Consider the following 25094-nt stretch of genomic DNA (forward strand, 5'->3'; position numbering starts at 1 on the left):
CCTCCCAGTGTGCAGTGTCATTGATTTTCTTCTTTTAGCGATATTAATAGACGTTATTATGGTTCAGCCAGCGGAGTCATGGAGAGCCTGAGTGAGTCTGCTGCGGTCTCCATCAGCCGGCTGGCAGCCTGCAGGATTCTCAGCACCGAAAAACTTTAACCCCAAAGTATTTTAACTCTTCCTTTCAGTCTGAATTCAGAAAACAAGAAGACAAAACATGTGCGTCTTTGTTTGGGCTTTGTGCAGCGATGCAACTTTTACTCCTCCCGTCTTTATTCCATTTAAAGATCTGCTCTTTTGCTCCTCCAAAGGCAATTAGTCACTTTGGAATCTTCGGAGTTTATTTCTGCTGGTTCTTCTTATCATGTTTCTTTTGGTTTTGTCTTCATTATGAATGCATCTGTTTGCCCGTTGAGCCTACCGGGTGCTCGGAGGGTCCCGGGATCACTACAGCAAAATGTGTTTATGACTTTAATTAAGCCCAAATTAGTCTTATTAAAGAAAACAAGGATAAGCCGTAATATTTAAAAGATAATTCACTGAAATAATGCGAAATTGAAAGTTGCTTGTTTACATTCTGTAGATGTTATTTTATGGCTTCATCTTGAATCTGGCTTATATTCTCATAATTTTTGGACTCCCTGCTTTCGCTTGTTGTACAGTTTCTGTGTGTGGCAAAAGGCAGCTGGGCACTCGCGCATGAAATATCTTTATTGTATTGTTGTATGTGGCCATGGGTGTTGTAGTTGTCTTTACAGCACCTGAAGCTGCCCAATATATTCTTTTAGCTGAGGTTTTTCTGTTTTCTTTTCGCTTTATTGACTGATTTCAAAGGGGATTAAATTACCTTTTGTGTCTCACTCTCCAAGTGCAAAGGTGTTGATGGTCATCTTCTGGAAAACTGTCAAGTCAGCAGTCCTCTCCATGATTGTAGCCTCCTGTACCAAACCAAATACTACATTTACTCTGCAGGTCTTTATTATCGCTTGAGATGTTTTTGCTGAGATTTGATTTTCTTGCCTTTTTGTTCACATTATAATGTTACTGCAACAGATCAGACTGAGTGAGACGTCACATGGCGCACAGTGTGATTGTTGAAATATCAAATTTCATCAAACTATATAAAAGGCTTCTTCTTTTCGGAAATGGATATGAAAAATTGTGTTTCGCTATCATGGTGGTCTTATATTCAGCTCCTGGGTAAATGAGGAGTTTTAGTGAGTGAGTGCAAAGCTAAATAAATTTAACTTATAAAGCATTTTCAATTAAACTAAATTCGATTTAATTTAATTTCTATCACCACAAATACAGCATAGACATTTCAGGTAACTTTTTTTTGTTTTTTTTGTTTTAAACAAAGAAACAATTCCTCATGAGCAAGCATAAACGACGTGGGGAATAGGAATAAGTCTGCAGAACCAGGCTCAGAACAGACAATGGCAAACAACCCACAAAGAAACAGACCTAAAAACAACGCAAAGTTCTGTCAAGACAAAAAACAAAAACAAAACTTAATTTACACTGCTGCACATACTCCACTTACTTAAATAGACATGTGCATCAATAACAGGCCTGTCTTAATGGAGCCTGGCAGCCGCTCTGCTGTCGGTCATCTCTCGGGAAGGTTTAACGTGTCACCGACACATTTCCTGCCTGTCTGACAACCTATAGTTAGCATCACTTTCGACCTGCTTGCGGTGAAGAAATCGGCTCCGAGATGCAGGCTGACAGCCCAGCATTCGTTTGCAGGCCTCCGCTGACTGTTAATGTTCCAGCCGGAGCAGAAAAAGCCTGGAGGGCGTCACCGCATTTTCATCACAACGCCGTCCGCAGCATGACTTCCCCAACGCCGTCCACTCAGACCTCATTGTAATCACCACCTCCACTTGTGCGAGAGCGCTTTCTTCCATGTGTGAGAGTCTTCTTGTGAAAAGTAGAAAGGTGGAATGAATGTTTGTCATGTTTTATAATAATATGCCTTCAACAAGTTTGGCTCAGACTTGGCGAGCACATGAAAACATTTCTTCTTTGTTGTGAATCTGGTTTATAAAGTTTAGATTATGATATGGAAAAGTTTGTTTTAATTGTTTTCCGGGGTGAAAAACTAAACCTCGAACAATGTTTTTTCACTGACTCATTAAAAAAAACCCTTACAATTATTAATTAAGCACGTACTTATTTTTAGCAGGTGTACATATCTTAAACAGTGAAGATTGTTAAACGCTAAAGCTACAATGTGGTTAGTTTAATGGCAAAATGAGAGATGGACTCTTGTATGTTTATCAAAGGTGTGTAGGAAATGTATTAAATTAATTGGAAGATAACATTTCTGTGATTGTGTTTGGATTTTTATTCTTGTAAGGTGTACCAAAGGTCAAGCGAGGTTATAGATGTACATGGCTTTGAGTTTTGACAGTTTTTTTAAAGGTTATTTTAAAGGCCAATGGCATAATTAGTTTAAAAAAATATATATATCATGTGAGTGTAGGAGTTCAAATATCTCTGCTATTTTTCTGTATTTTTCTTATTTTGACTCCGTAATGCAAACAAAATTCCACTGTGTTACTTTACTTGTACGAATAGAAATCAAAGTTGTCCACTCGATCATACTCTTATTATGTAACGGCTCATCAACCTGCTGCTCCGGCACTTCAAGGGAGCGTGTTAGTAAGTCGGACAACTCTAATAAATTGGAAGATTATACACGCTTGAATCCAGGTTTTTTTTTTTTTTTTTTTAATTCAACACAGTTAATAACACTTTATAAATGAGTGTTTTAAGAGGACAGGGTAAAACAAACCCGCAAAACACCTCATTAAGAGCTACAATGAGCAGGTCAAACCTTTAGGCAGCAGTGTTATGAGAAGCATGAAGCCATGTCAGCCAATCAGAGTCCTGGAATAAACACAACACTTACTTTACTGTTTCTTATTTTGATTCCTTGGGCAATAATGCCACACAGCTCATTTGTTTGGACTGATAGAGAAGTGGAGCTTGGCCAAAATGTGGTGTAAGAAGAAAATATTGACTGGGAATCATGTCAATCAAAGTATAAGGATGTATTATATATGTTTAGATACATGGAAAACCCAGAGGAGGATGAAAATACAAATAGTGAGCCCCCCCCACCCACCCCATAGATAGATAGATAGATAGATAGATAGATAGATAGATAGATAGATAGATAGATAGATAGATAGATAGATAGATAGATAGATAGATAGATAGATAGATAGATAGATAGATAGATAGATAGATAGATAGATAGATAGATAGATAGACAGACAGACAGACAGACAGACAGACAGACAGACAGACAGACAGACAGACAGACAGATAGACAGATAGATAGATAGATAGATAGATAGATAGATAGATAGATAGATAGATAGATACATAGATACATACATACATACATACATACATACATACATACATACATACATACATACATACATGAATGAATGATCCTTTTTAACATTGTTTTAATGATTAAATTAGAGAAGTGAAGTTTAATTTCACAAATTTGATATACTCCAGGTTTAAAATATTACATACTGCAATTTGCACATGTATATGTAAGTTACACATTTTTCAGATCACATTGGATAAAAGGTTAAATTCTCCATTGTGTGGCATCAGGTTGAACAGTGGCAACAAAAGCTCTCAGAACAATGTTTTCTACACTTGACCATCTTAAAACAATAAAAACAAGCCTGAAATATGAACTATAAACCCGTTTAGAGCACAAAGAACATGTAACCTCACAGTGTCCATCACTTCCTCTTTTTCTCCAGCTCCAAGCCGCTTGATCTCCACACAGCTCTCAAAGAAACTCTTTTTCTCCTTCTACGTTTCGGCCAACTGGCCAGCCGGTTGGGCAGCAGGCCTCCAGCAGCCTGCAGCTGCCGCAGTGAATTTAAAGCAGCATCCGAGCGCATTGATCACCGGCTTGCTCCATCTGGCATTCAACATAAATACGAGTGTGGACACAACAACAAGGCAGTGTCTCAGGCGTAACTTGCATCATTCAGCTCCAGGCGGATTCGTGTCGTTGACACTTGGAGCCTTTTAAGGCTCCAGTTTGCCTTCGGCCTTTCTGGGAGTTCATTATGTCTTTCACCACGAAAGTTAATACTTAAAGAACAGACGATACCAGGAGGGACTGATTTGACTTCAGGGGCCACATAACAGCATAATTTGATCTCAAGTGGACTGTACTGGTAAATAATAGCATTATAATCTATCATAAATAACTACAATGCTAAATATATTTCTTTGTTAAAGTATCGACGTATCATTAAGGAATTTAAATTTGATGAACTATCCTTTTACGACACATAAAAAGTCTCAAATTTGAATAAAAGACCAATTTCAGCCATAAGCCTTAGAACCTTCAGATCACTGTGGATTTTTTATTACATGACATCTTCAAAGGCATAAAACATTTGATGATATGTCACCACAAATCAGAAATACAGTAGGCGAGTTAAAATTAGGATCAGAATAAATTTGAGAAATGATCCTTAATGTAGACACACTTCTACATCGTTGTAATCCTGATTGCTTGAAATGATTCTCCACATAATACCGACTAAAGTGCGCCTCTAGTGGTCAAATACACATTGCTCTTAATGTTATCTTTTCTCATGACTGGGAAATTTAATCTTGCACCTGGATCGGACCCTGGTGGATTGGTTCTGCACTTCTACCGTCTTCTACGGTCTTTACTTGCAAACAGGAACAATCTAATAGCAAATCACACCTCCGCTCAGAATCAACAAATTAGAACAAAACTGCATGACTTTGCCAGAATTTCAATCTTTTTCCATCTCCTGGTCATCTCTGATTAGCTTGTAGGTGTCACTTTCTGATTAAGAGCTCAATCAGACCATATTGGATTAGTTGTTTCACTCTCGGAGTACTTTACTCATTCAGTTTAGTTCATTTGGCGGCGTGAAACTCAAGTCATTTGGGCTCTCGAGGCAGCAATTAACACAAGCACCTGCAAATTCCAGTTAATTTCCTCTTTAAAGAGGACTGCAGTGGTGCTTTGTCTGGAGTGAGAAGTTAAAACAAAAAAAAAACAACTAACAAAAAAAAACCAGACAGGTCAGAATAAGAGAGAGCCAGGACTCCCTCCCAAATGTGGCTGTTTCTCAAAGTGTGGACTGAATCACGATGTCCAAGGTGATTTTTATGATTGACTCGGTCCATACTCGCAATACTTCAAATCAAACTTGCCATACTTCACGCGCAGCAAAACACTGGCGTGTTCTATTCTTAGAATTTTTATTCTTTGACATATACTCGGCTCTCAAGGTGTTCATGTCCCTTTGAAAATAGCTGAAAAGTAAAAATAAAAATAAACCCTGATCATGTTTGTAACAGGTAACAGGATAGAGTCTTAATAGGGCCTGCCAAGTTTAATCAAAATCCACTTAGATTTAACAGTTATTATCAGTATTATCCATTTTTCAGATGGCGTTTTTTGTTCACCACATCTAAACACAAATATCTGTACTTCTGTTTAAAACTGACTCAAACTTTTTTATTCAAACACATATCTGTATTTATGCTTACAGAATGAGTGTTTGTGATTTGAACACCTCTTTCAACAGAGATTCTTAAAGTTGTGATGACTTTGGTGATCACCTGGCCGACTCTTCAGCAAAACTGGCTCTTCAGCCTTGAAGTCATAAACCAAAGTCTGAAACCCAATGACAAATATCAGGAACTTCATTAATAATGTCAATCCTTATGAGGACAAAGAGTCGTCGTGATGATGACATCCCACACGCAGTCTTGTGAGGGCACTGCCACACACACACACACAAAAAAACATTTCTCTTTGAGATAAAACTCACTGCATTGCCCACATTCTCTGTTGTGTCCCCCAAGTTTCTCACTGGTCTGCCAAGAGATTTCTATCTAGCTCTTGAAACGCTGCCACCACTAATCTTCTCTTAACAAAACAGGGAAGAGCATCATTCTTGTTTTTTCTCTCTCTTTGCACAGGAGAGAAAAAAAAAAAGCTGTTAATCTCTCCAAGAATAAAAAGGCAGAAGTCAGTCAACAAAAACTGAGACTGTGTGCTGGCGAGCACCCTGTTGCATATCTCGGATTGGCATCTTTTAAAAACCTCTCACTCGTCTGATTTGAACATTAATCACCCAGCTGGTTCCTCTGTGTGAGGTGCATCTGCAGGCCAACGAGGTGTGTGTCGCCCATGCTGAGCGTGTGTGTGTGTGTGTGTGTGTGTGTGTGTGTGCGTGCGTGCGTGTGCGAGGTGTGAGCCCTTTGTTTCTCTCCGAACCTGGCCCCGGCGTTATCTGATTCCCCCGCTGCGATTGCTCTCAACAGGTTTTTTATCATCTGATTCCCCTGCTGTCTACACTCTCGGTAGGTTTTCATTATCGGATTCCCCCGCTGACTCCCCTCTGCACGCCTTCCCCTCTCTCTTGCTTTGTTTCCAGGGCTTTTTCTTTTAATGTACAAACTGAGCTGAATGCTACCGAGAGCCTCTCTCCCATGCGGGTTCACAGTCTCCCCTCTTGTCCGCTGGAAGAGGGGTGTGTGTGTGAGCGTCTCAGCAAACACAGGACCGTTTTATTCTGCATTTTCATGGCCTGCTGCGTGAGCCGCATGTGAATCAGGTTGCATTTTTGCCATCTTGCTGCTGCACTATCTTTACACTGAATTTTCACACCATTTGCATTTCTTCCAATGCTGCTGTGTGCAGCTGCCCACCCCTCACTGACGATAACTTTACCTCCGTGGGATATAATCAGACAAACACATGTAAACACAACTGACAAACTTGCCACATATAGAAAAATAATGAGCTGCTCTGAAGTAGTTTTATTTCCATCATGGATTTCACCAAAACATGTTTGTTTTATATTGTGACAAGATTATCAGATCATTTATAATTAATATTTCACCTGCGTGTGTGTTCTGCAGCTTGAGGACAGTGAATAACAAGCAACAGAAAGGTCAAATATATGTTTTCTCTTTACTGCGCAAACAACTTCATTAGTTTAACTTCAGCACTTCTCTCAGTTTCTTCCAAATTGACGACAGTGTATCAACGGAGGTCAACATCATTCTTTCTTCATTCAAAGTGGCGTACCTGTTTGCATATGACATATTATTGTACAGTCGTAACTGCGTGGCGGCCAAGTCTCTCATGAATACTCAACTCCGGCCTTTCTGTGTGGGCTTCCTTTCGGTACTTTGGTTTCCGTCCACAGATGCTTGAGGTTAACTGCCGACCTCATTGGCATGAATGTGAGTGTTTATGGTTGTCCATCTTTCTGTGTTTGCACTGCGATGGAGCCTTGGACCGTCCAGGGTGTAATCATCTGGGATCAGCGCGGTCTTCCACGGCCCTGCATTGGACAGAACGGTATTAGAAGTGGATACATGGATGGGTGGGATTGAAGAAAATTGAAACTGTGCTGATGCATAGTATTTAGATGATGGTTGTCTTAGAGTTTAAAACATGAAATGATGAGGGCAGGAACGACTGCTTACCGGATGGATATGGAGTTAAAGCAACTCAAATTGGCAGAGAGCTGCAGTGTGAGGGAGGAGGGATTCTCCTGCAGAGCGATGTGATCAGCCGGGATGAAGCCATGACGGATGAGCCTCCAGTCCAGACTGAGGGATAAAAACGCATCACTACATCAACACTTCTTGCAATCAGTCCTACCGTCAACACTTCATACTGGAGTTTTCCCTCTTGAATGGAGCAGTTTGATTTTTGTATGTGGTGATTAAGGACAGGAGGAGTTGACCAGTGGATGACGTGATGGTGGACATAGATTTTTTTCAACGCACTGGTATTTGTTCCTTTGCCAACAAGAGTTAGGGTAGAGGTTACATTTTTGTCCACGTGTGTTTATTTATTGGTTTATATGTACGTATGTATGTAACCAACTTTTCACAAAAACAATTGCCTTAAATTGCATGAAATTTTCAGTGATGATGTGTCTTTATCCAAAGATGGTTCAAAAATTTGGATCAAAGGTCAAGGTCGAGGTCACCAAAAGGATAACATCGTCATAACGTAGTCAGTTTTGCTGTCAAACCAATGCCAAAATGTTCAGCTTTCAATTCCCTTTGCTCATTACCCTGGTTAGCGGTTTGAGGTCAAAGGTCGTGGGGGGGGGCGTCACACTGAAATTGTAAAATGTGTCAAACTGTGATAACATGAAGCAATTCAAACGACCATGACAGGTGATGGGAGGAGTGGTTTGGTCGATCAAATAACCTTGTAAACCATTGGTTTCCGTGGTGACAAGTGTTGAGTTGGCATACGCTCTTTCTTGTTTGTAATAATTTACTGTCCTGCACCAATCCCACCAGAGCAACGTTCTCATATTGTGAAAACTATACCTGGCAATACATTTGTTTCTGTCTGATTCTAATTGTTTTGCTAATAAATGGAGATAATTGATCATTATAACTCAATGTACAATGCACTGTTAACGGCAGGCACGCTGAAAACGATGTTGTTAGCATGTTGGAAAAGGAGTTGGTGCTGTTGTTTGCTTTTGTGATGAAACCAAACACACACCCACATGCAGCAGAGAACAAAATGCTATAAACATTGACAATGGGAGCACGCAGACATCTGTATGGACCGACAACCAACTTGAATTGTTGAAGTGAGCCATTTTTAAAAAGTTGCATTTTCACTGACTCTGAGCACTGCTGTTGTGTAAACGGACACCCAAAACGTTCTGAAAGTTTTCTGTTTTCACATGAAAATGTTATGTAAATGGAGTCTTGCATATCAGTTACAGGGTTTACTAGCTCTGACTGTATTTTTCATGAAGAATTACATTTTGCACTTTAAAAATTGTCAAGGTGTCCTACAAGCTGAAAATTTGCAAACATGAGTTTGAAAGATTTCACAGCTTCTATGGTATTATTAATCTTTGACGGTGTGCATCACTTGGGACAAGCCGGCTCAAGATGTTTCTTTCTGCATCTTTCTCTTAGTGGAACCTGTCACCTGCCATTTTCAGAGTCTGGTCGAATCAATGAAATGAAGATAAATCCAACCACTTTGATCTTTCGATTTCATGATCCAGCCTAAATTAAAAGAGTTAAATCAAAGCACCGGCATGAATACTGATGTCATGTTCAATTCATTTCACCATTATGCAGCGAGAGGTGCGTTGCCTACCTATTCTCCTGAAACCAAGCCTTAGATCTCCACCGTCAACCAGTGGGAGATTTCTTTCTTTTTTTTTTTTTTTAACAGATTTATGTTTGGGATCTTAGAAGAAAGTCATTGCATTGAACAGTTCGATGGTGAAGAAAATAATCAAACATGTCAAAGGGATTTTCTGCCTGTACATGAAAAGACTCCCATCCATTGTTTATAACATTTTATCCCATTTAGTTTACTTCAGGTGAGAGACAGCAACCATACATGCTCGCCTTTATAAGTCCAGCCAATTGCTAATAATCAATCAGCATCAAATGTCTGCTTTTGGACTATCAGAATGAAATTAACTCAACAAAACAAAGCCCGTCAGCCTGGATTCAAACAGGTGAATAGCGCTAACCACAACATGAAATTATTGAATGCTTTTCCCTCCAACAGCTGTTGTGAAAATAGGACACCATTTTTTTTTTAATTTACTTGTAAGATCAATTCAAATCTGATCTGTGTGATTTGGTTTGATGTTGTATACAATAAGACACCCTGAGTCTCTGGTGACCTGGATGTGAAACAACAAGCCCTTTCTTGTTTATTCTGGGCTTGTTATTCCTTTTAAAGTTGCCTCCCACTCGCTTCTCTTCTTGTTCATGTTTCTCGGCATACTGTACGTGCTCTATGTCACACTCACCCCAGAGCAATACAGTCATGTACATCCTCTACTGTTTTTTCTGAAAGACTGCGATCTTCTCCCTCATAAAAGTGCTTTTGCCACTCACAGCTACTCTGCTGCACCTGCTGTGGAGCTGCTTTCCCTTTCATGTTACAGAGATCCATTAAAATTACCTCAGTCAATGGCTGCAATTTTATTTATGCCTTATTTATGACTATTTTGCATTGATGGGGTCATATTCTCAACATCAGCTTTCATTACTAGTAATAAAAAAGTGGCTTTTCTTCTTGTGTTTGCATAATGAAATCTCGTTTCTTACAGATAGATAAAAGCCACGTAGGAAGAATAACATGCTTTTATTCATCTTTGGCTGCTCTGATGTTTGTCTGTCTAATTTCCAACACATCAGTGAACAAACATAAACGCAACCAGGAATTACCAGGTAATAAACCATAGAGGCTGCAAGTCCATCCATCCATCCATCCATCCATCCATCCATCCATCCATCCATCCATCCATCCTATAATCTGGATCTATTCATGATCACATTATAACTGTTCCATCGTGATTTGTTTGTGCACCTCATGTCGTTTACTACAATTACTATAAACATATTTAAATTGTGTAAATACTGTAAACGCATTAGAAGTGTTTTGTGTACTAACCGTCAGTGCTAATGTCAATCCGGTTGCTAAACGTCTTGGACAGTCTTCTTCTTGTTCTTTAAAGCAGTTTTTTTTTCTCCTTCTTGTTTGCCCTAATTTACTATTTTGCTCCAATCCCGCCAGAACAAATTCCTCATATTGCAACAGCTATACCTGGCAATAGATCTGATTCTGAACCTGTTTGTATTTTCCCTTTGTCTTTTTTGTCACATGTGTGTTGCTGAAAACCCTCTGCCATAATACAGTATCTATCTATCTATCTATCTATCTATCTATCTATCTATCTATCTATCTATCTATCTATCTATCTATCTATCTATCTATCTATCTATCTATCTATCTATCTATCTATCTATCTATCTATCTATCTATCTATCTATCTTGATGCTTCAAAGTTTTATCTTCTTGAACATAATCTCTAAAACAACGGCCATGAATGTGCTTATTAAGCAATGTAATCTTTAATCCCACTTAATGATGGCGATGGTGAACGTCCAATGCCGCCTCCCCCCCCCCTCTCTCTCTCTCTCTCTCTCTGAGCTGGAGAGCAGAGCGCAGAGAAGAGGAGAGGTCTGCCGTGTCTCTCCTCCAGCAGCCTTCACCATGGATGTTCGGACTAGAAGATCCTCTGGGATTATCTCTCAGGTCTTCCTGCTCGTTCTTCTCCTCCTCTCGTACAGCAGCGGGATAACCGGACAAGGTGAGCCGCCGCTGTCCGCTTTTCTTCTTCTTCTTTTTTTTTTTTAATTCCCACTTTTCTCCCAGGCGGAGAATAAAGCGCAGAGTCCGCGCAGCGCAGGCAGCGAAACGTGCGTAAAAAACGCGTGTTTCTCTTGAAAAAAAAAAGAAAAGAAAACACCAGCACTCATTTATTCTGTGTAGAAATATTGATGTGCTTGTTTTCGTGAACTTGTTGAGGCATTTTGGGGGGAAACGCTGAGCTTCAGTCCGCGGAGAGCTGTGCGCGTCTGTGTTTGCGCATCAGAAGTGACCACGTACAACACTGGATTTGTCTCCTCTTCTCTTAGAGCTCACTTATACACATGGAATTCGGGTTAATCAGCAGCAAAGTTTTATTCAACCCCTCATGGAAAAAAAAAAATGTTTTCAGACTCATAATAAAGGATACAGCGTTGCTTTCACAACTCTCATTCAACCATCAGCTAAATGTACAGGATTCACCTGCTGTTTGAATATGAAAACGGTACTGTATGTCTTTTCAGGCTTTCTGGGCAATGTGCTCCGCTCAGTGGGGAGAGCAGCGAGAGAGACAGAGAGAGAGGAGGTCAGACAGGTTGGAAAGGTGGATTGATTGTGTAAGCGCTCAGTTTTTTTTACATCACTGTCTGCTGTGATTATGAATCACAGGAGTGACACTCAGAGACAGGCGAGGAAATCCAAAGACAGAAGGGGAACAGAAATAAAGATCACATTGGAAAAGTTCTCCATTTTCAGGTTTTTTTTTTCTTCCATCCATGCTTTTTTCCATCATCAGCGTCTTTATCCTGTGCTCATCTGTGCTCAGAACATCCTTCTGGTCCGCTCTGTGACGGATTGCGCCTCCCACATTACCATAAAAATGTCATTTTAAGCAGGATGCACAGTAAGTGCTGATGGTCCAGCTGCAGTTTAATGGAAAGGCAGCCGGCTGTATGACAGTAAGAAAGTGAGAGAGAGAGACAGATTGCTTCTTCCTCTGTGGCCGGATGGATGAAGGGAGAGGAGAAGATTCTGCTTCTGTTCCCGAAGGAAACACTTTCCCCACGTTTCCTGCCCCTTCCCCTCCTACTGCGCTCCTCCCTCAGCTCACTGTCTTTCCTCTCCGACCCGCCTTTCTATCTGTCTCTCTCTCTCTCTCTCCTGCTGTTTGCTGGCAGCAGCTTTCTTATGCTTCTTCTTGTTTTTTTTCTTTGTCTGTTTTCTTGCCGTTTACCATCTCTCTCTCTGTTCCTGCTCTATACCTGCTCTCCTGCTGCATCCGAATCATAAATCTGCTGTTGTGTCGCCTCGCTCTTTCTTTACTGCTCTTCCTCTTTAGCTCCTGCAGATTTTCTCTATATTCCATGACCACATCATCTCATTTAAACTACTCATTCCTATACCTCTCTTTCTCTCTCTATTATTTCTGCTTCTGCTTGACTGATGCCAATATTAAAAACTCCCACTTTTCTTTCAACCTGTATCCTATCCCTCAAAAAAAGCATCAAATCCCCCAAATGTTATTCTCCCAGCTTTTTGTTTTGGGTCTGCTTGTCTCTGTTTATGTTGCACAGCCCGACCCGGCGTCACACTCTTCATGCACGCACCGTAAACCCACAGTGGCATAATAAGTTAACACTGCAGAGGTGAAGGAGTCCCAGCTGTGGATTTCAGACTGAGCCTCCCATCTCCATCCTCCTTCTCCTCCTCCCTCTGGAGACAGTTCACAGTTCATTATGGCGGCGCTACTAAATGACAACAAAGTAGAAATACATATTTTAATGGCCACAGATGGTGCTCCGATGACTTGTTAGCCGGAGGAGCGAGGCGCTGGGGTTTATGTGATGAGATCGGAGAAATGGAGTCAGCATGCGAAACAGCTACCTGCAGGGTTGTAAAGTCGCTGTGCGATTAATCGTCTTTTTGTATTAACAGCGTGGGCGAATTGCAGTGCGCTTCCAAAGAGTTTCCTCCATAGAAGTGGTGGAAATGATACAGGTTGGTGCCGTTTCTGTCGTGACCAACCTGTAACTGTAAAGACAGGAGCCACAGTCGTCCGTTCTGACCTTATCCAAATACAAGGAAAAAATTAGCTTTACTTTGCCAATGAATGTGAATGAAGCAGTTTCCTTTATATTCACCAGTTACAGTACTATATTTTAGAGTAGCCAGGACCCGAGTGCCATTATCAGTAAGTAGTTTGCATGTTTTTTTAAGTGTACGTTTGAAAATGTGTTTGAAATAATTTATAGAATCGTGTTCATAAAACTGTCCATAAAACTGTTGATGGATGGAATGGTTCCATTATACAAAAGCAAAGTTTACCAGCAAAACTGTTTGCGGCAGAAGTTTAAAAAAACACAGGACCAGGTAAGAGAATCAGATCATGTTAAAAAAGGTAAACACAAAGAGCGGTCTGACTGTGTCTGCATTTACACTGTCAATGTAATGTGACCCAATTCTGACGTCTTACGCTTATGTGGGACAGATCCCATCTGCTTTTAGACAATATAAGCAGGAAAAAGAGATCGGATACAGGCCCCATATCATACGTTGAGATAAATTACACAGATATGTGCCAGCTATGCGACTGTCGTGTGTGGAGGCCGATTGGATTTTCTTAACATTTCATCTCCATCATCATGAAATCAAGATGAAGACGTGGAAAAGAATGACAAGAATGGAGGAGGAAAATCACTGTGGTCAGTTGAGGAGGTGACATGACTTCTCAGGAAATAACTGTGTGTTTTCATAGCATGCAATTATGGTGTTTTTCATCCTTCTCTGACTAAAAAACCCAGCGATATTTGGTGAACTTCTCAGGCACCGCGGCATTAGCATCAAACACGCGTCATCATCCATGGCTTAGCAGTTAGCGCGTGGTTCAAAAGAAGATTCAGATATGGGTCCCTCGATAAAATCCGTGTAAAAACAATGGATTTCAGCATCAAGACTCGCAGTGTAAACGCAGCGTTGGAGTAACTAATAAAGACAGACAGAACTGACGGAGGACATCTAGTGGACAGGTGGAGAATGACATGGTGAAGGGTGGAGGGGTAGACAGTGGGAAAAATGTAGGAGGGAGACAGGCAAAAGGTTAAAAATCACAAAAGCTTCTATCTGTCATAACAGTTTTTTTTTCTTCTTATGCTCAAAAATACAAGAGTGAAGAATCTATCACACTGAGCAGTCGAGACCAATTTTTCCAGTCGTAGCATCTGAAAACAAACTACAAGCCGATGCCGCCTCCGGGCATGTTGTGCTCTGAATAAAGCATCAGAAATACACAAAACAAAACAGAATAAATCTTTTTGTATGCCTTTGAACAATCCGAGTTAACTGAAAACCAATTAGCTGTAAACCGCTAAATGCATCTAAAAGAAATGGGAAGTGGGCAGAAACAAGAAGAAAAAAAAATTACAGATGGCTTTTGATCGTCGTATAGATGTAACAGATGATGAGCTGCTACATCCAAGTTTTGGAGTGTTTTGTGATGACTTGTTCCGCTTCAGATTTTCTCAGTGCTCTGTTGCTGCTGAGAGATGCAGTGGAGTTAAAATAAAACTTTAGACATTTTGGCTGTAATTCATAACAAAAAGCTGAAAGTAATCAAAGCAGCTCACCACCGCTGTCCAATCTGACGTAAAGCTGCAGTTACTATGCAGAAAATTTTGTTTCTTAAACATTCGATAAAAATATACAAATAATCAATGTGCTGTTCACTTCTATGAGCATTACAAACAACGGTGTAACTACACTATTAATCTATGATAGAAATGTTCTGTTTTTTTGGGGTTTTTTTTAAAGGAAAGAACTTCACAATGTCTGGTTCCCTAAGGAAACAAAAGGTGAAAACATGTACTGTCAAGTGAGTAGAGCAGAGTTCAAAAATGACTTCAAGGTTTTGGGTAATATTTCATCATTCGTCAGTCCCAGTTGCTGCTTTCTGGAGCAAAGTGTCAGGATTGTTTCAGATCCTTAGCAGCCACTCTGCACTGGGCTTTTATGTGTCACATAAATGTGTTCTTGTGTTCAGGTGTCACAGTTCAAGACTCAAGTAAGTGAACAAAAACGAGCAAAACTGTCCAATTGTCATATTTTTTATTATTGCGCACATGGTGTTGCCGTCTTTAACATTTATTGGAGGCCATTTTATGTGAAATTTGTAAGTTCTCCCGTGATGTAACACTCAGCTGAGACCTCCAGCGTCCTGTGACCCTGAACTGGATAAAGTAGTATAAAAGATTGATGGCTGAATGCTGTATTCTCTCTTTTCAAAAAAAAGGCCCACATCTTCAGAATGGTTTTGATGAAAGAAAGATTAAAAGATGTCTTCTTTTCTGTACAATTTTGCAGGTTGTTCAGGATCTCGAGAAGATTGCTTGAGTATTTCAGAGTTGCGTTTTCTCCGATTTACACAGAGATTGAGATTGAGTGTTTTAAAGACATTTTCACATTGGGAGCCGATTTCAAAAAGTTGTTTTTTCACTAAGCGGGAGTTCACACGACAACACCGTTTTACGCAAACGCACCGTTTTTGGCCGATCATCCACACGAAGCAGCATTTTAGGAGCCCGCAATTTTTTTTTTTTTAAGCACGGATCCCAGAGTGGGGAAATTGTAAAAGCCCGGCTAGGCTTTGAGATGTGGACAGCTCAGACAACTGATCATCTGTGGAAAAAAAGATGACATAATGGCCCCACCTCTCTCCTCCACCATCGTCCATGATGTCACCGAATAACCGCAACAATCATGGGTGACACATTGACCGTCAGACGCGCCTGACACCAGCCGGAGGAGGAGCAAGAGTATAGACCTACATAACTCTGTGGAGGGAATTTTTTATTTTTTTTGGGGGGGGGGAAATGCTTGGGAGAAACATTTCTTGGGGGCTCATGTGGGCAGGGCCTACATAGTTTCTTACCTTAGTAGGTCATAGGGCCCAGGGTGTGACTTGTTGATACTATGTTGTATTTTAGCAGTCTCTTTTGTGGCTGTTGGAGTCACTTGAGATCACACAGGCTTCAAAATAAGGTCACCTGTGATTGACTATGACCCTTGGAAGCTGGATTAGAGATTTTGTTTGCCAAAGAGTTAAAGACAATGTTGTAATTGGAGGAGAGTTGGTGACATAAAGCTCCTCCTCTGTTCAGGGAAGGTTTTTTTTTTTTTCTTTTTCTTGTCAATGGCCTACTTTTGCCCTCTCTCACACCATCTGTCGTCCCTCCACACAAGACTTGCGATGCCATTCTCAATGCGACAGTTTGTTGAGGTTTAAATAGACGAGTTTGTCCTTATGTGTTTGCTTAGTGGTTGTTTAGTTACACCAATTTAAAGATCCGTAAACTATGACTCCATAAGTACCAATGTCGGCCTTGTGGTGATGCTAACAGGCGGAGGTCTCCAGATTGAGCAGGATTATTCCTCCAGAGCCATAGATGCTTAAATCGTTTGTTTTGGTCTTCACCCCAGCAGCTCTAGAGATATCTTAAACTGAAGTTTGTTGCTAAGCAAATGAGTAAAAATGCCATCTACTATGAACTGTAGCAGAGCAGAAAGATATCGGTACACACTGCTGTTTTCTTTGTCGGCTAATGAGTCTCTAATTGTGCCCTCGGAAAGTTTTTACATTTTGGGAGTTACTTTGTTTGACTTTATTCTTGCTCTTCCTTCAAGCATTACTAAAGTACTGTAACCCTGCCCTGAATGTACGTCTATTAATTAGTGGATGGCTTAATTAGTTTTGCTGTGTATTTAGGATATGCCTTGTTTTGCCATTAAAAAAAACCTCCAACTGCTTTTGACTGGATAATTCAGTTAATTTTATCATTATTTCAACCAAATCGAGTTTGTTGTGTAAATACAGAAATTTGTTTTGAACTCTGAGGTCTAATATAATTTGGTTGAACTTGGTTATTGAGTATTAGGCTTCATTTCCTCATGGCTGCAGATTGCTGCTGATCCAAACTTGGCAGTTTTATTTTTTGTCTTATTGAAAACTGGGACAACTCATCCAGAGTCCTGACCAACACAAAGAGGGTGGAGCCACTGCTCTGGCTACCTGTGTGTCACAAGACCTACGTCACAATCTTACTTCTTGTCTATAAAGGTTTGAATGGTCTCTGTCTAAATACATCTCAATACACCCACTCCCCTGAGGTCCCTACTTCTTTCAACTCGTGATTTAAAACACTATTATCTGCTCAAGCTGGCAATTAAACAATAGACTTGAACTTTTGAATACCATTATCTCTATTTATTGTCATTTTTATGCCTTTCTTAACCGTTTTGTTTTAATGCTTTTCATAGTCTTACTCACTTAAGATTTTTAATTGCCTTGCTTATTTCTTTGTAAAGCACTGTGAATCACCTTGTGTCAGAATAGTGCTCTATAACTAAATGTTCCTTGCCTTACAGTGGATGATGAGCACAGATCAGGGACAACAATACACTGTCAGTTCCAGGAGAACTAAATCATACTTTATTTACCCTTCTCTCCTCCAATCATGTCTATTTCCTGCCATTACTTGGATATTTCTGGCAGTTTGATGCAATATACTTTTTTTTTTTTCTACATTTGAATACACCACGACAGAAGCTCTCGCTGATGTTCTCATTTATCAGTGTGTGATTTCCTACGAGGGTCACAGCAGGCCAAGACCCTCCATCTTGTCTACCGAGTTATTTTTCCTGCAGAGGAGGATAAAATGAATCTCCCCTTGCATGGTGATTAAAAGTACTTCACCAGCAGACACCAAACACATCAAATGGATGCATTTTAATATCCGAGCAAAGCAGATCTGTCCCCTCTCGGATTTGCGAGTGAAACTTACACGATTAACTCAAAACTCACTTGGAAACAGCTTATCCTACACCCAGTTGGAAAAAAATATTGGTTGAAAGTCAGATAAATAGTATTTTCTCATTAAAATATATATTAGTCATGGTTGACCGACAAGGTAAATGACATTTGCTGACATACAGTATATTTGCAAAGTTGAAGTTATAAACTTCCTGCTTTAATTCATACTAAAACTTTGCTTTTTACTAAATAATTTTCTGTTTGTACATCTTTATTTCTCCAGCATCTCCAGAACTGTAGGAATACTGGTTGCCGGTGGTTTAATTTCACTCTTGAGTGGCCAAATACCAGGATTTGTGGAGATAATACACTGCCAAATCTCGTCATGAATCAATTCAGCATGCTAAACACAACAGACAACTTATTTCTAACATTTGGTGAATCATTATTTTGCTCTCATTAAATGCAGGCATGGATTATGTTTTTCCAATTGTTACTGATATATGGGTGCGTATTGTAGTGTTGCACGTTGGAGAAATGACACACGGATCCTAATCAGTGTCAATATTAAAAAATTTATTCGTGATTAAATCCTGTGAGATCCGCGGTGTTGCTATTGAAGGGTGTTTTTATTCATGCTGTGATACACATTTGCTAAGTATAGTGAGCAAAAACCCTGCAGGTGTAACCATGCTGTGATATTGACACATTACTGTCTAGGGAGCCTATAAAGAAATCTCATTATCACTAAAGGAATATAACTCAGATAACCACAGATGGTCAGACACATGTTTAAAGACAGACAAAATTCTCAAACTTGCAACGTCAGATATTTTAGTCACTCTTCAGTTCACAAAATAATGTCAACCTTTTCATGCCATAAAGTTTTTTTCTTCCACAGGAACAATTGAACCAAATGTGTCAAATGAATTGCATCTCCTCACATGTACAAATGATAATATTTACTTTAAATAGGTGCAGAGGTGGAGAATTTCAGTTGTTCCAGTTGGCGTTAAGGGATTGAAGAAGGGCTGGAGAAGTCCCTACCATTGTGTGATAACCTGATTCATGTTCCTCCTCCAAATGTAGCTTTCAAATAATTCCATTAGCCTCGGGAGTTTTAAGCAAATGTGAGGTTAAAGTGTATGTAAGCACATTAATAAAAAGATATAGCGGCCTGGAGTGAAGGGGACATCTGGCCTGCTGCTAAACTCACTAATGTTCCTCTGTGGAGGAGAGGGCGCTCCCTGCTCTCCGCTACCTCAGGCTCGGGCTGTAAATTACCAAAAAATATTCCCCGTCTAGCTGCTTGCTTAAGTGTGAAAGCGGCCAGAGCGCGGAGAGGATTTGTGCTATGTGACGTTAAAACTCCTATGTGTATTAATGCAGCGAGATTAGAGAACGATTAAAAGTAAGAAAATCAGCCTGGAAGTGAAGTTATGAGATGAATCTTTGATTCGGGGGAACTTTGGTTACAGTTCAAATCATCAATTATATCTAAAATGCAATTATTGCTGCAGCCACTACAGAACATTAATACACAGAATATTTGTATCTGTTCATTAGACGTGTGTTCAAGCTCTCCAAAAATATTAGGTAAGTTAGTTTAAACACAAAGTCTCTGCCTGTTGAGTTAAATGCAATGTGACATGAGACGTTTTATGCAGATCAGTACTACAAGGTGGATGACAAATAGACTTCAAGACTTCAAGCCAGGCTTGTTACAGTATTAGAGGAAGCGAGTGACCAGACAGGAAGAGACAAAAGAGCAAACAAAGGAGAAGAGCAATGGACTGAGCAAATAAACTCCACAATGCTCCATTAGGAGTAACAGACAACAGCCACATTTGAAATAATGATTTTAGAGGCTGGGAAGTCCAGATTGAAGCTGAGGAGTGTACTGCTTCAAAGGAAGCGGTGTAGGTTAGGACAGGGAATGCGGTATTTTGAGGCCAAGGCTAAAAGAGAAAAGAAGCCACAGCTCGCTCAAATCCAATAAGTTGTCCTTCAGACCTTTGGTCCTCAGAGACTCCAACTATTGGTCATCATTCACTTAATATCTACTGCCGATGACTTCTCTCCTCACATCATTTGCTTCGGTGCTCTGCCCGAGCCGGGGGCAAGGTCCAACTGATTCTGTTTATCAGAATGAACCCAAGGAGGTAAAATATGTCCTGAGGGGTTACCATGTGTGGTTTGCTTAGCCTTTATGGAAAATCAGTAATCATTTGTTACCTCATGGGACAACAGGTTTTAAGCTGGATTTATTATTGATCAGTGTTGTGGAAGTTATGGTAAATCTAGAATTGATTGCACTTAAGACTACAGTTACAAAACAAAAAGCAAGTAGCTACTCAGAAATGCAATAATTTTATTCTTATTTATCTTCAGCTATCGGGGCTGTATCAACAATGTGAACAGAGTCGTGTTATTTAGACATGTTGAAGTGTTCATCACGGGGTACCAGAACAGAAGCTCATTTTATCGAAGCAAATCGAACTACCAAAAAAAAAATCACAAAGTCCTTGAGATCACAATGAAATACGATGAGACTAGGGAAAGCCCAAACATGAAGAACACTGACTGAGGCCAGGTTTACACCTACCTGGGTATTTAAAAACCTGTGATATTTCTCTGCGTTTGGGCCGCGTATCCGCTTACACGTGTAAAAAATACCCAATGTGTTAGAAATCTCCGCCACCTCATCTTTAGATGCAAACGAAGAGACAATTTTTCCAAATCATCATTTGTGGTGACTCATCGCTGCGTATGTATGTAAATACAAGGCCCAAACACAGAGAAATATCACACTTTTTTAAATACTTTTGGTATGTGGGACTATGGCCAGAATCACAGGCAGAATCTCAAAATTACAGAGGAAACAAATCATGACACACGTTACCTGAACTCTCAGCACTGGTTCAGTTTCATTTACTCATTAAGTTCAGCTGAAGTAACATCTGTTACTTGTTGTAAGAGGCTATCATGTTGTGTTGTGGCTAAAAGGTGACATTCCTCATTTCGTTGGTTAAAAATGTGCTTCCATCAGTTTTAATTCTTACACTCACTGGTTTGCAGTAGTAAGTTATGGACTTACTCTCTCGACATCTCCGGACCCTACAGGCTGCGGCAGAGCTGAAATGGGGTCAAGTTACGATCAATAACCCGCCCATCATTTATTCATACAGTGCCATCTTCTGTAGCAGGTTTTGCTTTGGCAGGAATGAAAAAAAGTTTTTGTACAGTCAGTCATTAATCCTATTACTCATCATGCGGAGGATTGATGGACGTCTTCAGGTATGTGTCTCCCTCTTCCCTTCACTTTCTCATCAGTTTGGCTGGAGTTTTTTTTTTTTTTTTTTTTTATCTCCCATCCGAGCCGATTCGGAGCCGCTGGAGTGTGTGCTATAATCATCGCCTAATGACAGATAATCTCAAGAACACTAAATGACTTTAATCCTAGCCTAATGACAGATAATACCACTGCACTCTTACTGTGTGTGTGTGTGTGTGTGTGTGAGTGTGAGACAGTGTGCGCGTGTGCGTGCTGATTTGCATTTTTCCCCTGGGTGTTTAAATGGTGGTGAGTCACTGGTTCGTCTGACTCACTTTGTGGCCCGACGAAGTAAAGCTGTGAACCTAAAGCTGTCATTAGTATTCAGCTTCCTCTCTGCCTGCAGAGGGAAAGAAAGGTATCCTGCCCTCGCTCAAAGGCAGTTGTTGACTTTGAAAGCTATCTAAGAGTCAAATGTTTTGTCAGGTGAAATGAGACTGCTTGAGAAATGGGCTTGTTCAGCAATCACCCAGTCACTTCTCTGAAAGGGAGGCGGACATCACAGCCAGCCCATCATGATCTCTTCATCTTGGCTCCAGTATTTTGCATTAGTATTTGACAGGCTACAGCAAACCGAGGGTTCGTTTTACATGGCAATGATTTCAAGGGAAATCGCAAAAATTTGGTTGTGCTTTGGCGGCCCGATTACAAGACATCGAGTGTTAGGTGCCACTGGAAATGAAACTTTTTGTCGCTGTGCAGAAGTATGAATATGACAGTTTCTGGAAACGCTCAAGCTGTGTCACTTGAAACAGGGCCTGCATCAGGCACGGTGTGGTCACTCACTCTTGTGAGGGTGAACGGAAAATTTCCAGATGTTGTCACAAAGTCAGCGAAGGCTTTTTTTCCCCCAAAATCATTGTGTTATTTAGGCCATGAAAGCTCCAGGGGGATTTTAAGGGTTCTTGATTAAATCTTAAAGCTTACAAAGTATGTTACATCTGTTTCAGGATTTATGTGGCTAAAATACAAAGAAGGGAGGGTTTTTGTTTTTTTTCACGTGTGTCACAGGCCACTGTCAAAGGTATTCATGCTTCAATGAGCTTGTTGTTTGCACGGTTGGGAAACATAATTTGAATATAAACTTTGGTGGATGAAATTCCTTGCAGTCACTTGAGAGTCATGGGAGGGCGACGTTACACTCAGGGAGGGAAAACGCCAAAGGAGCGGATAAATCCTCGCCATACTTCTTCTTTAGTGTCGTTTATGGAAATGTGTGCGGTCTATGTGGGGCCATGAACGCGATGTGATGGAGTCGAGGTTACAAAGCAAACGAGAAGCCACCCGTCATGAACTCGGGTTTAATCTCCCATGAACAGGTAGTTAGAGGAGGTAAGGAGCTGGCGGAGGAATATAGTCCATTCCCGTCATATAAGGACCTGTTAAAATGTTGTGTTTCTTCAAGGCTGCATAGTAGAGCCGGGCTACCAGAAACAATGAAGCCATTCATCATGTGTGGTCGTCATCATTCTGGATAGCTCGCTGTCGCTTCAAATATGAGATCTATAGTGATGCTCTGGCACCCTGATGCTGAGGGACGAGGGGAGGGAATCATCTTTCTCCCCATCTAACTTACATGTTTTAAGTATGAATTCCTTTTCCAGCTGTAAACACAAACTTAACCATTTAGTTGGTATGAAAATACACATTTGGGCATTGTGACCGAATGAGGCACAATATGTGACTGTTAAAAGCAAAACATTTAATTGAAAAGCCGACTGAGACATGACAAGGATTGTTGAAAACATTGCCGTTCAACAGCATGTAAAGACAAGACAAAACTGTTGAAACCCGAACTGGGAGACTTCATTTTGAATTCATAACATTTCATTATACTGCATAAAACTTGTCATTCCCAACAAGTCTGAAGACCTTGCAAACAATTTCTTTTGTCATCTTATCAGTGGGAGTAAACATTAGTTGCATTAAACTCTCAGCATTTGCCAGAGTTCGCTATAATTCCTTTTTTGTCCCCTAAATGGTCATTTAGTTCAGCCTTCATTCATATTTGATTTTATTGACATTGATCATTTGCTGGGAGCAAATCTGAACACACCAATTCTTCACACGCCTCATTCAGTCATTCAGCTGTGATTGGTAGAGTGGATCACGTTTTTTTTCCCACATTTATGTGTTCGATGCCAAATTTCTTCATTCACGCCTCCTTGGGCAGGACACTGGATCCCTCAGCTGCTCACACTTAGGAAGCACCTTAAGTACCATTTTCACAACAATGGTTTCAATTGAAAATGGAAAAACCTTTGTTGCATTGTGGGTGTACATATGACAACGGTACACAGAACCACAAAAAAGGCTCCCAAGGAGGAACTTTTTGAAAACACTATGATTCTGTCTCTGTGCAAATGGAGGAAAATGTACCATGGCTGTAGTGAATAGTTTTTCAGCTCATGGACAATAACAACAATGGTGGCCTCCAGAGTGTCATGACTCAAAGTCCATATTTTCCTGGACCTTGTAGTTTTATAGTTGACAGTCACTGTAATGACAATCTAACTTTCCCATCTGTTTAAACAAATTTTCATGAACTTGCCATTATTAAGGTTTATAGTGTAGTGTTTTCTGCGTGCATCTGTGTGGCTTCATTGCAAAAGCAATCAAGAGCACCCACTAGTGGTCCTACATTAAAAACTACATTGTTTTCAGTGTTTCTTCCATTTCCATGTCATCAGATGTCAACATTTTAAAATGAAAACTATACGTTTTCACTTGAATTGTCATGTAAGTGGGACTTCAGCTGTCACCATTGAAGTGTGAGTCTATGTGTGCATTTTACAGATCATGTCAAGCGCATCGAGACTGCTCAAGTGCGAAAATGCACTACATAAGCAAAGTCCACTTATCCTTCACCTCTCGGCTGGAATCATCTCCGACTGCCTGTGACCCTGAATCACACTGAAAGGATGAGGGAATTTTGTCACAATTTCACGTGAAAGACGTGAATGATCACCATTCGATCAAAAGACAGACAATTACCGTACTCCCATAAACAGCGATTGAATCTCACCAATCTCATGTTTGTTGCTATCAGATGAGAGCGCTAACCACTACCTGCAGAGATAAATAATTCAGTTTTTGTGATCCCCAAATGAATTAAGGTTTTCAGATTTCGGGTTTGTTTCTGATGCAGAATTTGCTTTGTAATGCAATCCTCTGGTGTTCCTCCACATTATTTATTCCTCGCTCCGAGTGGGAAGCGCAGAGTATGAGTGGCCAGCAGATGTGAGGCACCTGAGCTCATTTCATCTGATTGCTGCTCGCAGCATGGAAGCATGGACCCATCAGCTCTGTGTCTCTCTCTCTCCTCCGAGCCAGATGGGCTTTATTTGGCTGGAGTTCCGGCTATTGTTTACTCTCCTTTTACTCCATAGATTCCTGATACTCTAACCCAGCCCGAAACGTTTTCTTTTTATTGATCGTCACGTAATATTTGCTAAATAGATTTACGTTACTTCCCATTATTTGCCTGAACTTTAAGATAAATCGTGAGAAATTACAATGATATAATGACAAATCTTTCATTAAATGTGACTTTTGTAAAGGCCATTAAGTCAATAATCTTGTTTTTTCCCCGCGCAGATAGTACAGGTTCATTTATAGGCTACCTGGCAGTTTGTTCTGGTTTGTTATCTAATTTATCAGTTGTCATTTTTTTCATTGCTGACCATTCTTCTTTGTCTTATCTTGCCGTTATTAACTACACCTCATAAAAAAAAGTTAAGGTGCTC

The sequence above is a fragment of the Blennius ocellaris genome (assembly GCF_963422515.1).
Source record: "Blennius ocellaris genome assembly, chromosome: 10".
Taxonomy (NCBI): Eukaryota; Metazoa; Chordata; class Actinopteri; order Blenniiformes; family Blenniidae; genus Blennius; species Blennius ocellaris.